Source organism: Hibiscus syriacus, unplaced genomic scaffold (assembly GCF_006381635.1).
Source record: "Hibiscus syriacus cultivar Baekdansim isolate YM2019G1 unplaced genomic scaffold, ASM638163v2 tig00111022_pilon, whole genome shotgun sequence".
In the NCBI taxonomy this organism is placed as follows: domain Eukaryota; kingdom Viridiplantae; phylum Streptophyta; class Magnoliopsida; order Malvales; family Malvaceae; genus Hibiscus; species Hibiscus syriacus.
The window spans coordinates 1,341,838-1,356,859 of record NW_024062956.1 but is presented as its reverse complement, the minus strand read 5'-3'; positions in this window follow the sequence as shown (position 1 = coordinate 1,356,859).

The window sequence follows — 15,022 nt, the reverse complement described above, 5'->3', positions numbered from 1 at the left end:
ATAAAATATAGTTTATAGATTATAATTCATGAAAACAATTCTTCCAATAATACAACAAATTTTAATATTTAGATTTGTATCTCAACCTGCTAATTTGTTTCATATTTATTTATCATCGAATATTAATTTTTCTAAATTTATTTTTCATATAAATAAAGTTAACTTAAATCTCACTTAAATTATTTATAAAAGGAGAATTTTCGACTTCATCACAAGAAAATGTCCTTATTATAATAGAACGATACATTCTATGATTCTTATGAATATAGACGATCTAAACAATAATTAATTATATTATAATGACTGATATTAGAGATACTAAAATCTATATAGTGTGATAGAGTTTATCAATATATGATTGTACCTTTTAACATAATGTGAGAAACATATTTGTGCACTTAATTGAGTGAGACTATAAATGTAAAATCGTATTTAAATAAAATAAGATATCATTTTATTTCTATTATAATTTACTTGAAATATCAAGAAACACGAGATGAACTATCCAAATATAATTATCATATTACTAGTGTTTAGTACAGTATACGTTACAAAAAGATATAATACACGAAATGTTAATAGAATAAAAATCATATCAAATATAACAATGATATATTACTAGATATCACTCATTGTTTGTAATATTATAATTATTTTAATATTACTATTAATGTTACAAAAATTTATAGGATCACAATCTACTATTGAAACAAACATAATTCAAACAAAATTAATATTTAAAAATATTAATTCTATTAACAATTAGAAAAAAATTGATTAATTCGATTTAACCGACAATCGTATTAACCATTTGAATACACTAAGGGTGCGTTTGGTTCGCAGAATCTTACATTACCGCGGAATCTTACATTATCGGGAATATTGTAACACCCCAACCCATATCCGACCCGAATACGAGTCCGAGATGTCACATTGACTTTTAAAACATTTATTCTTGTAAAATAACAGAATATTTGAACTATTTTTAAGAAAATACGATAATATATTGTTGAATCATGTTTGCTATAACCAATTTAAGAAAATATACGTTTTATGAACAATAAAATACGGAATGAACAATGAACATGACCGTATGAACAATAATGAAGAGTATCGTGAACAGTATCCAAATGTTAAAATTTTCCAGAATGTAAGAGGGGAACCGATTCCCCTACTACAGGGAGCCGATACCCTGCTACAGTACTACTACAGTACTTCCGTAAAATACGTATAAATTCATAAAAATCCAAGGTTTCATCATTATACATTTACCATTTACATATATACATTTAAAACATTTCCAAAACTCGATCAGAGCGTATCTAATACAAATCCTTTTTATTACATGCCAACTAAATTCTTTCTAACAAAATACATGTAATTTGATCTACATTTCTGATCTGATCTTCGGTAAGGAGAACTGACCTGTCTTGCTTAACTTCTATCATTATTCCTCTTCTCAGAACCTACGCGAGAAACAATCACACGCTAAGTCGTTGACTTAGTATGGCATATAAAACATATAATAAAACCATAAACATTTCATATAACAAAATGCATACATGCATCTATACCATCATTATCCACAACAACCTCATTATCATGATCTTGTACTTATCTTTTCTGTGTACCATATAACATCATATAATTTCTGTGAAACATTTCATATCACCAAAAGCATATACATAACATATATTGTAGTGATCATTATCTCTTTATTAGCTCATGTACACAAAGAAATCAGTGTAAACAATAATAGCACGATATCATATAAAAATACAAATACTTTTGATATCTTTTATAGGCCCATGTACATTATTAAGAACTTAAGGTATTCGAGTACATCGAGGTTGTGCACTATTGCTGTCACCACAGCTCGTATAAGTCCCACTGAGTGGCATATGAAATTTGTCCAGAAAGACCTATTCAGAGGTCATAAAGAACCTCGGCAACTGTCTATAGGTCTCAAAGAACCTAGGTAAACTGTCCATATGTTCCTTAGAACATAGGTAACCCTCGACTCTTAGCATGCCAACTATACCACTAGTTCTAATATCACATAACATGGGCATTATCATTTATACATTTCATATCACTTGTTCTTTCACATAACTCTTTATCACATTTCATATGATCACATATTTCTTTCTCTTCTGTCACATACCATATGTATGTGTAAACATATATCTCATATCACATGTGCATATCATCATGTAGTTTATTTTCGTATAATTTATATCACTTATCATATGATTTCATATTCATATGTCACATAGCTTGTATCACTTTGCATGAGTTCAAATAATTTCCTATTACCTTATAAGTAAATACTACTTATTTTATCTCACCTTTTCATTTATTTACATAAGTCATTTAGTACTTACAAGAAAATATCTACTCATATAATCAAGCATACACACATTTCATATCATTCATTTCATTTTCTATATCCTTATCACATAACTTATTTTATTTCTCATGTTCTTATGCAAGCACATATATATATATATCACACAACACATATAACAACATGTTAAACATATCACATATACATATAATCATGTAACTCATGTCACATACAATAACATTTTAAGAGTTACTTCTTGCCATAATAACTCTGTCACTGGCTCATCGCAAGCCAATGTTCATTCTATAAGCACAAATTAAATTGCACTCACCTTAGCCTTGCTTTGATTCAATCCTAATCCTTTGATTGTTTTGAAACTTGTTTAGGCTCAATATCCACATAAATATAACATTTCAAAACAATTATCATAAGCCTAAACCTTAAACTTTATGTTAATAACTTAAGCCCAAAATTCATATTTTTTTCTTTAGGGGGAATCGATACCCCCAGGGGGAATCTGTACCCCCTGCGTAATCTGAAATTTTCGTTCAAGCCCAGAAAATCACTGTTCATGCACGATAATTCACTATATCAACTTAAATTCCCCATGTTTCATTCATTTTTCTATTCTTAACTCAAATATACATACTTAAACTAATTTATATCCATTTATTTCATCTTAAACCTCAAAATCTTATCTTTCATATAGAATCAATAATCATACCCAAATTTTCAATATGTTCTAATTTCAATTCTATCACTTCATATCTCTTAATTAAGCTGATGACAAGTCGAATTTAACTTCAAATTCAACTTATCAACTCTTTTACAGAAATTCTCTTAAAACCCCATTTTCTTTAATATTTCATAACTTCTTCATCTTTTGATTATAAGATAAATTAAGCTTTCCTTAAGCTTAATTATCATCTAAGGATCAAAACCCAATATTTAATTGAACAAATAATCAACTAATGAGGAAACTTACCTTTGTAGCCAAAGCCACCGTGAAGAAGAGGAAAACAAGGAGAAGAAGAGAAAGAGAACTATGGAACAAATTTTTGCCTTCATTTCCTCTTCCACGTGGGTTAATATAAACCCATCCAAATTTTTAATTATTTCTCCTTTGCAAATAACCAGTTTGCCCTTTAATTATTTGGATAATTACTAACAACTTTCAAGAAATATCCCCAAATAAATCATTTACCTATTCAACTATTCTACTTTTATCCCCAAATTCCAAAATTTTACAATTTAATCATTAACCCGTAATTTGGGATGTTACAAATACTCTTTTCCAATAGTAACATTTTTTGTTAAAATGGTGGGAATGTCATTACCTTCAAATTCTTAGGTAATCTTACATTCCCACCACTTTGGACAAGAATACCCTTGGACTAATAAATTCTTTTTATAATGATCCTTCTAAATTCTTATTTTTTATACTTTACTCAAAATTATAAAAAAAATTATATACAAAGAGTTTGATTTACTAAAATATTAATAATTTTGAGAGTTTAAAATATTTTATATTTTTAATATTCAATATTTTACTATTTATAATTTTATGGGATGAAAAATTATTATTGTAAAAATATAATTATTTAAAATAATATTTTACTACCATAATATTATTTTTTTCTATTATATTATATTTATAAAATAAATATGATACTTATGAAAATTATTTAAAAATATAAATTTAATATACTAATTATATTAATTATATATTAAATGTAATTTCTCCTAAAAAAATAGATAGTATAAAGATTAAAATATTTTTATGGATTTTCATTCAAATATTTATAAATTAATATTAAAGTTTAACTTTAAAAAAGTATATCACAAGGATAATTTGGTAAAATATACATCCAAATAATTTTATATTCCTCCAACAAAATACTGTAATATTACATTTATGCTAAACAAACCAAACAAGATAATACAATATTCTCATAATAATATTATATTTCAGTAATATTATTCACAAATATAATCTTATATTCTCCTATGCTCATCTCAATTTTTGGGAAGGTTTCAATGATTTGTTTCTCCTTAATGATTATGAAAAATCACAGCCCATTAATTTGTCAATGCCGTTTACGGCCAAGTATAATTTTCAAGGAGTTGAAAAGACCGATTCCCCTGCTACAGGGAACCGATACCCTACTACAGTACTACTACAGTACTTCCGTAAAATACGTATAAATTCATAAAAATCCAAGGTTTCATCATTATACATTTACCATTTACATATATACATTTAAAACATTTCCAAAACTCGATCAGAGAGTATCTAATACAAATCCTTTTTATTACATGCCAACTAAATTCTTTCTAACAAAAAACATGTAATTTGATCTACATTTCTGATCTGATCTTCGGTAAGGAGAAATGACCTGTCTTGCTTAACTTATATCATTATTCCTCTTCTCAGAACCTACGCGTGAAACAATCACACGCTAAGTCGTTGACTTAGTGAGGCATATAAAACATATAATAAAACCATAAACATTTCATATAACAAAATGCATACATGCATCTATACCATCATTATCCACAACAACCTCATTATCATGATCTTGGACTTATCTTTTCTGTGTACCATATAACATCATATAATTTCTGTGAAACATTTCATATCACCAAAAGCATATACATAACATATATTGTAGTGATCATTATCTCTTTATTAGCTCATTTACACAAAGAATTCAGTGTAAACAATAATAGCATGATATCATATAAAAATGCAAATACTTTTTATATCTTTTATAGGCCCATGTACATTATTGAGAACTCAAGGTATTCGAGTACATTGAGGTTGTGCACTATTGCTGTCACCACAACTCGTATAAGTCCCACTGAGTGGCATATGAAATTTGTCCAGAAAGACCTATCCAAAGGTCATAAAGAACCTCCGCAACTGTCCATAGGTCTCGAAGAACCTAGGTAAACTGTCCATATGTTCCTTAGAACATATGTAACCCTCGACTCTTGGCATGCCAACTATACCACTAGCTCTAATATCACATAACATGGGCATTGTCATTTATACATTTCATATCACTTGTTTTTTCACATAACTCTTTATCACATTTCATATGATCACATATTTCTTTCTCTTCTGTCACATACCATATGTATGTGTAAACATATATCTCATATCACATGTGCATATCATCATGTAGTTTATTTTCGTATAATTCATATCACTTATCATATGTGTTGAAACATTTTGATATTTCGATATAACAAATTAAGTTAAATGGATTTTAAGATTTTCCAAATGATTTTCTAAGTATATTCGATATAACTATTCGAATATCAAAACATTACTCCAAATATTTCAAAAATCATTTTTAATCCTTACTTAAGTGTAAAATTAAGTTTTAATCATAAAACAATTTCAAAATAATTTTACAAAGTATTTCAAACCAATTCAAAGCTAAAAATTACAGATTGCTCAGAGGGAACCGATTCCCCCCCATAGGAGGAACCGATTCCCCCCTAAACAGTTTTGCTCCGAGAATTCCAGTATGCTCGGAGGGAACCGATCCCCCCCAAGGGGGTACCGATTCCCCCCTTGTACAACGGTCGAAATATTTGAATTTTACACTTAGGAACCGATTCCCTTCAAGCGGGAACCGATTCCCCCCACGCTCCAAGCTGTTTTATTAAATGTTTTCACACTAAAACGGCTATAATATCTTCCCTAATCATCCCCAACGTTCAAAAGTGATCCAAGGTGTATTTAAGCAAGCTTAGAAGTCATTGATCAATAACAAGAAACATCAATCAACTAGAATCAAGAGAGAATCAAAGAGAAAGCATCAAACCTCAAGTTTGAGTATTTCAAGCCTATTTTTCATCCAATATCATTTGCTTTCAAGAACACTTTGTACTCAATTGTATTTATCCTTGAGTGTTCTTTTCTTTGTTCTAGAATTGTGCAAACATCTTACCTTGTGAGGTTTTCTTGTAAGTTTGCAAATTTGTAATCTTCTCTTTGGGAAAAAGAGTGTTCTCAAGAGTTGGGGTATACTCTTGAGGGATTTTGTAAGGTTATCTCTTTGGCCTCAAAAGGAAGAACAAATTAGTGAATTTGTTGGAAAATCCTTAGTGTGGATAGCTAAGGTAGTAGACGTAGACTTTGTTTGAGAAAGTCGAACCACTGTAAATCGCTGTGCAATTACTTTAAATTTTCTGCAAAAGCTTCCACGAAATTTTTAATTGCCAATTCACCCCCCTCTTGGCCGATTCCGTAGATCGATTAACTCAACAATTGGTATCAGAGCCTCACTCATTTGAAGGTTTAATCGCCTCTTGAGTCGATTCGGGAAGAGTTACATCGATTACCAAGTCATCAATGGCCTCCACTTCAAATTACGACTCCGGTCTTGATTCGATGCCCGTCAGCAAGCCTCCTTTCTTCAATGGAGCTAATTACGCCTATTGGAAGAATAGAATGATGTACTTCATTCAAGCAAGTGACATGGGAGCATGGAATGCCGTAGAAGAATGATACATCAAGCCTATCACTCATCCAAGGTTGTGGAGTGAAGGAGAGACAAGAATGTTCCAGCTCAACTCCAAAGCCATCCATATTATTTTTTGTGCTCTTGGACCAGATGAATACGGAAGAGTTTCATCGTGTACAACCGCCAAAGAAATATGGGACAAGCTTCAAGTCACACATGAAGGTACATATGAGGTAAAGAAATCAAAAATTAGTATTCTAACGCATAGCTATGAAAATTTCAGGATGAAACCAAATGAAGACATCAAAGCTATGACGGATAGATTTTCAACGATTGTCAATGGTCTCAAATCATATGGAGAGATCATCTCAAATGAAAAGCTTGTGAGGAAGTTAGTCTACTCCCTCCCAAAATCATGGCAATCAAAGAAGACGGTAATCATCGAGTCTAAGGACCTATCGTCCTTAACTCTTGAAGAACTTATCGGTTCACTCCTCACTCATGAGATGATGCTCGAAGATGAGGTGGACCTTGATAAAGTTGAAGAGACACCAAAGGAAAAGGAGAAGAAGAAAAATATTGGAGTTGCTCTCAAATCCACAAAAGATGAGAGTGATTCTAATAATGATGATGATGACGAGGAAATGGCATTGTTTGCCAAACGGTTCAGAAAAATGATGAGACCTTACCAAGAAAGAAAATTCAAACGAAACGAATGCCTCAAAAATGAACCAAAAGAGAAGGACCCAATCATTTGCTATGAATGCAAAAAGCCGGGGCATGTCAAATATGATTGCCCACAATTGAAGAAAAAGGGTCAATCAAAGAATAAGCACAAGGCTCATGTGGCTACATGGAGCGATGAAGAAGGTTCCGATGAAGAGGAACAAGAAGTAGCAAACTTGTGCTTGATGGCATTCGGGAAAGATTCTAAGGTAACCTCTAACTCATCCGATTTTGATGATTTATCTTATGATGAGTTATTTGAGGAGTACAATGGGTTGGCTTTGGATTTTGAGAAATTGTTTTTAAAATATAAAAATGATGTTTCAAAATTGAAAAATGAAAACAAACTCATATCCAAAACCAACAACGATCTTGAAAGTAAAATCAAAGATTTGCAAATCAAACTAGAAGAGTTTGAAAAGAAAAATTTAGATTTGCAAAATTTACTTTCAAAGATCAATGATGATCATCAAAAGAAAATTGATGATCTTAAAACTTCTTTTGATAAAGTTGGAACAAAACATTTTGAAAAAGATGGAAATTCAAAATCCAACTTTGTTAGAAAAAGTTTTAGAAACTACAATCATAGAGGTCCCCAAAGAACCTCTAATGGAAAAATCATTAGAAGTATATGGGTTCCTAAAGAACTCATTACTACTAAAGATAAAAATATCCTACACAAATGGATACCTAAGGGGACTAGGATTTTGGAAACTAATGAATATGGACCCAAAAGAATTTGGGTACCAAAAATCAAAAATTAATCTATGTTTGTAGGGAAAGGAGCATTGCTACAAGGCACGGGAAACAAATTCAAATTCATGGTACCTTGATAGTGGATGCTCAAGACATATGACCGGAGACAAAAGCCGGTTCATTGAGCTTAACGCCAAAAATAGAGGATAAGTGACTTTTGGAGACAATTCAAAAGGTCACATTGAAGGTATTGGTACAATAGGTAATACCTCTTCCATACAAATTAAGAATGTTTTATATGTGAATGGATTAAAGCATAATCTATTGAGTATTAGTCAATTATGCGATAAAGGATTCAATGTCTTATTTGAAATTAATGGTTGTAAAGTCATTGACATTGCATCTAATCGGATTATGCTTGTTGGTCATAGAATAGGAAACATTTACATGGTGCATTTAGATTCTATTGATATGACTAATTTATGCCTAGTTGCTAAGGATGAGCATGATAGTTGGTTATGGCATAGGAGACTAGGTCATGCTAGTATGAGTGTTTTGCAACGGCTAATTCAAGGTGATTTAGTTCGAGGGTTGCCTAAGCTTAAATTTGATAATGATAAAATCTGTGATGCTTGTGCTAAAGGAAAACAAAAGCGCGTTTCTTTTAAATCCATTAATGACGTATCAACTAGTAGAGTATTACAATTGATCCATGTAGATCTTTTTGGGCCAACTAGGACTACTAGCTTGGGTGGAAAACAATATGCATTTGTCTTGGTAAATGACTATTCTAGATATACTTGGGTTCTATTTTTAAGTACTAAAGATGAAGCATTAGAACAGTTCATCACATTTTCAAAAATAATCCAAAATGAAAAAGGTTACTCTATAACTAGTGTTAGGAGTGATCATGGCACTGAATTTGAAAATCTTGGATTTATTGATTTTTGTAATTCTAATGGTATTAGCCACAATTTTTCAGCACCTAGAACCCCTCAACAAAATGGAGTTGTTGAGAGGAAAAATCGAACTTTAGAAGAAATGGCTAGAACCATGCTTTGTGAAAATAATTTGCCAAAATATTTTTGGGCGGAAGCCACAAATACTGCTTGTTATGTTGTAAATCGAGTAATGATTAGGTCAATTTTAAAGAAAACTCCATATGAAATTCTCAAAAATAAAAAGCCTAACATTAGCTATTTTCATCCTTTTGGATGTAAATGTTTTGTTTTTAAACAACGGTAGAGAAAACCTTGGCAAATTTGATGCTAAAAGTGATGAAGGAATTTTTCTGGGTTATTCCTTAAATTCTAAAGCTTATCAAGTATTTAATAAAAGAACTTTAGTTGTAGAAGAGTCTATACATGTTGTTTTCGATGATAATCCCCTTCCGAGGAAGGATTCTTGTGTGTGAATGATGATGTAGGTGTTATAAATTCAAATGACGCTAGACATAAAGTTGGAGAACCATCATCAAAGGAAGAAACGAAAAATGAGGAAACTCATGATCCTCTTGAGAATCCAACCATTGAAGAAAGGGAAGTATCTTATCCAAGAGAGTACAACTATGTCAAGGGTGGTGAGATTATAGGTGATCCATCCAAAGGGGTAACAACTCGATTTTCTCTTAGAAATATTTGTGATTATGTTGCATTTATTGCATGCATAGAGCCTAAGAATATTAAAGAAGCATTAAATGATGAACATTGGATTATGGCTATGCAAGAAGAATTAAATCAATCTGAGAGAAGTAAAGTATGGACATTAGTTGAAAGGCCTTGTAATAAATCTACTGTAGGTACTAGATGGGTGTTTAGGAATAAGCTTGATGAAAGTGGTAATATAGTGAGAAACAAGGCTAGACTTGTTGCTCAAGGGTATACTCAAGAAGAGGGCATAGACTACGATGAAGCATACACTCCCGTAGCTAGGATGGAAGCAATTAGAATGTTATTAGCATTTGCATGTTTTCATGAATTTAAATTATATCAAATGGATGTTAAAAGTGCATTTTTAAATGGTTTTATAAAGGAAGAAGTGTATGTGGAACAACCTCTAGGTTTTGAAGATTCAAAATTTCCGGATCATGTTCTTAAATTGACAAAAGCTCTTTATGGTTTAAAACAAGCTCCTAGAGCTTGGTATGAAAGATTGTCAAATTTTTTAATTGAAAAAGGTTTTTCAAAAGGGAAGGTTGACACTACATTGTTTTTAAAGCATAAAGGTAAAGATTTATTAGTAGTTCAAATTTATGTTGATGATATAATATTTGGTTCTACTAATGATATTCTTTGCCAAGAATTTTCTAAGCTAATGCAAAGTGAGTTTGAGATGAGCATGATGGGGGAGCTCTCATTTTTCTTGGGACTCCAAATCAAGCAAAGAAAAGATGGCATCTTCATTAATCAAGCTAAGTACGTCAAAGATATGCTCAAGAAGTTTGGACTGGAAAATGGGAAACCTCATGACACTCCAATGAGCTCTTCAACAAAGCTTGACTTAGATGAAGGAGGTAAATGTGTAGATGTTAAATTATATAGGTCAATGATTGGCTCTTTGCTTTATCTAACTGCAAGTAGACCGGACATTATGTTTAGTGTTTGCTTATGTGCTAGATTTCAATCATGTCCTAAGGAATCACATTACTAGCTGTTAAGAGAATCTTTAGATACCTTAAAGACACTCCTAGTTTAGGACTTTGGTATCCTAGAGACTCTAGCTTTAGCTTGCATGCTTTTTCTGATGCGGATTATGGAGGATGCAAATTAGATAGGAAAAGCACCTCCGGTACTTGCCAATTCCTTGGAAATATGTTGATTTCTTGGTTTTCAAAGAAACAAAATTGTGTTGCATTATCTACCACTGAAGCCGAATACATTTCAGCTGGTAGTTGCTGTGCACAAGTTTTATGGATGAAACAACAACTTTTTGATTATGGAATTGAAGTAGGTACTATTCCTATCAAGTGTGACAATACTAGTGCTATTTGTCTCACTAAAAATCCCATCCAACACTCTAGAACTAAGCACATTGAAATAAGACATCACTTCATTAGAGACCATGTCACTAAGGAAGATGTAGTTCTAGAATTTGTTGATACTTTGCACCAATTAGCGGATATCTTTACAAAACCCTTAGACAAGGAAAGATTTTGGACACTTAGGAGAGAATTAGGTTTGACCAACCTATCTTCACTTAGTGTTTAAAATAATTTTAGCACTTTTAATAAATCTTGAAAAATGCTTATAATAATAATTTTTGATTGCATTCTTGCTATTAGTTAGGGGGAGTTTGTGATTCTTAGTGAAAATTAATTTTATGTTCAAAAATCGATTAAAGATTAATTTAATTGTTTGAACATAATTAATTTTTGATATATGAGTTGCCAATACCACTAGAAAAGATTAATTTAGCATTTTGTGCTTAAAAATCGGATTTTAGCATTTTGGTGCAGAGGGAATCGATCCCCCCTAAGGGAACCGATTCCCCCTTTGAAGGGGAACCGATTCCCCCCACAGGGGAATCGATACCCCCCTGGGGTTCTGTTAAAATCGGGCAGAACACCCAAAACCCCAAAATTTTCAAAACCCTCTCTTCCGCCGTTCCCTCTCAACTCCTCTCAAATCTCATTTCTTGCCTCAAATCAACGATATTAATCGGAATTCGAATCAAATATCATCTTCTAAACCTGTTGGAATCATTAAAATCGTGCAAACAACATCTAAATCCCCTCAATCTTCATCTTTCAAGGTAATTTTTCTAAACTCTCTATTTTATTATTTTTGAACATATGATTAGTTTTAATTAGTTCTAGGTTGAAATAGTGATCGGGCATTGATTGTTTAGTGAATAGAAACTAGATGTTACAACTAATTTCATCAAAAACACAAGAATTTTCAAAAAAAAAATCGAAATTAAAAAAAATGTTTTTTTAAATTATTGTGTTTTGATTAAATTATGTTGTTATTATGAAAACTATACATATATTGTTTCTCAAAACCATATTTTTCAAAAGTTTCTCAAAAACTTTGCCCATTAGGATTGATTTAGAGAACCTTGAAATATTGAGGACTCAATTGAGTTTTGGGATTAATTGAATTGCATACATTTGTTTTAAAATTGCAGGTTATTCTATCTATTCTGATTTCCTTCACCATGTCAAATCCTAAACGTCCTAGGTCTTCATCTAGTCGTTCTAGTCGTCAACCAAATCCTCCTCCTATTCCTCAAAATCCTATTCCAAATCTTGATCCTAACTTGACTATCCAAAATTCTTGTTTCAATCAACCGGGTCCTAAAGATTATCGTTATTGGTTTTACCAATATTTTGACTCGTATAAGATTAGGGAAGAACGTATCCCATCTCTTCAAACTATGGTTGATATTAACTTTAAATATCTCCCTATCTTGCACGAATGGAAATTTGATAAACTTTTCGAACTTGAACCCATTGTCTATCATCAACTTGTTCGTATCTTCTACTGTAATGCCGTTTGTATCAAAAATCGTGACAAAACCAAAACCATAGGAGTGCGTTCCTACCTCCTAGGTCAATATTTCCATCTTGATCCGGATTACATAGCCAATGCCTTAGGCTTGGACAATGAAGGTTTATCAAACGAAAAACAAGTTTTAGGCTCACGATATAAACGGAATGATAGTGCAAGTGTTTTAGATCTCCATGAGCGTTTTCTTCATCTTATGATCACTTGGTGGTTTCGACCATCCGGGGGTCGTTATTCTACTCTTAGAGCTTTAGACCTTTGGTGGTTGCATTGTTTTGAAAACAATATAAAATAAACCTTTCCGAGATTATCTTTGCTGAGATCGTTGAAACCGTTAACTTAGTGCCAAATAAGAAACTCTGTTCTTCACTAGTTTACGGTTGTATCCTTAGTAATCTTTTCTAAAGCCGAACTCCGAGTTGGTCTAGATGCCTCATTTCCTCTTAAGAAACAAATCAATCTTCTTTCTTTAACAAGAGCGGGATGGGTCAAAAATAAGGAAACCGGTGCATGGGTTCGATCTTCTACTCCGGGAGCTAGTTCTTCACAAGCTCCACCCGAAGCTGACGAAGATCCCGAGTTTGAACAATTAATGAGGGATATCGATGAAGCTGAAGATGAGCCTGAACAACCCGAGGAGCACGCACAACAGTCGACTCAAATACCTCCATATTTTCAATCCTTTATGGAGACATTTGATTTTCGATATGCGACCATGGACTCGCGTTTTACCTCTATAGAGTCTCATTTATCCACAATGGGAGCTCAACAATTAGAGATTCTTAGGGAGATGCGTGCAAACAATGAATCAACCAACGCTCGTATCAATGAACTCACACACGAGATGGCCGCTATGCGAGCCCGTTTTCCTCCTACCGATCCGGATGTTTGATTATGTGTTTAGTTTTAAGACTTTGAACTAAAAGAATATTGTTTCAACATTTTTGATATTTTGGATTGTTTAATTTTGTGGATTGTTGGATTTTGGATTTATGAATAGTGTGAACTTATATGTTTTATTCATTTTTGCATCATCATTAGCAATATGACCAATTTTTCCATATCACATTATTTATGAATATTGATTTATGAAACTAATGGCTAACCTCTCTTTTGATTGTGATCTTAGCAGCTTAAGCTTATAATTAATAAATCAATTGGCTAAATGATTTCAAAACCTTGTTTTACAATGTCTTTTTGATTTAACAAAAAGGGGGAGAAGAATAGGTGTTAAATGTTTTACATAATAAATTGAAGGTGTTAAATGTTTTACATAATAAATTGAAGAAGTGTTAAAGTAAGGGGGAGTAATTTCAAAACTTGATTTCAAAAATCTTAAAATTACTAAAATGTTTTGTTATATCAAAAAGGGGGAGATTGTTGAAACATTTTGATATTTCGACATAACAAATTAAGTTAAATGGATTTTAAGATTTTCCAAATGATTTTCTAAGTATATTCGATATAACTATTCGAATATCAAAACATTACTCCAAATATTTCAAAAATCATTTTTAATCCTTACTTAAGTGTAAAATTAAGTTTTAATCATAAAACAATTTCAAAATAATTTTACAAAGTATTTCAAACCAATTCAAAGCTAAAAATTACAGATTGCTCAGAGGGAACCGATTCCCCCCCATAGGAGGAACCGATTCCCCCCTAAACAGTTTTGCTCCGAGAATTCCAGTATGCTCGGAGGGAACCGATCCCCCCCAAGGGGGTACCGATTCCCCCCTTGTACAACGGTCGAAATATTTGAATTTTACACTTAGGAACCGATTCCCTTCAAGGGGGAACCGATTCCCCCCACACTCCAAGCTGTTTTATTAAATGTTTTCACACTAAAACGACTATAATATCTTCTCTAATCATCCCCAACGTTCAGAAGTGATCCAAGGTGTATTTAAGCAAGCTTAGAAGTCATTGATCAATAACAAGAAACATCAATCAACTAGAATCAAGAGAGAATCAAAGAGAAAGCATCAAACCTCAAGTTTGAGTATTTCAAGCCTATTTTTCATCCAATATTCATTTGCTTTCAAGAACACTTTTGTACTCAATTGTATTTATCCTTGAGTGTTCTTTTCTTTGTTCTAGAATTGTGCAAACATCTTACCTTGTGAGGTTTTCTTGTAAGTTTGCAAATTTGTAATCTTCTCTTTGGGAAAAAGAGTGTTCTCAAGAGTTGGGGTATACTCTTGAGGGATTTTGTAAGGTTATCTCTTTGGCCTCAAAAGAAAGAACAAATTAGTGAATTTGTTGGAAAA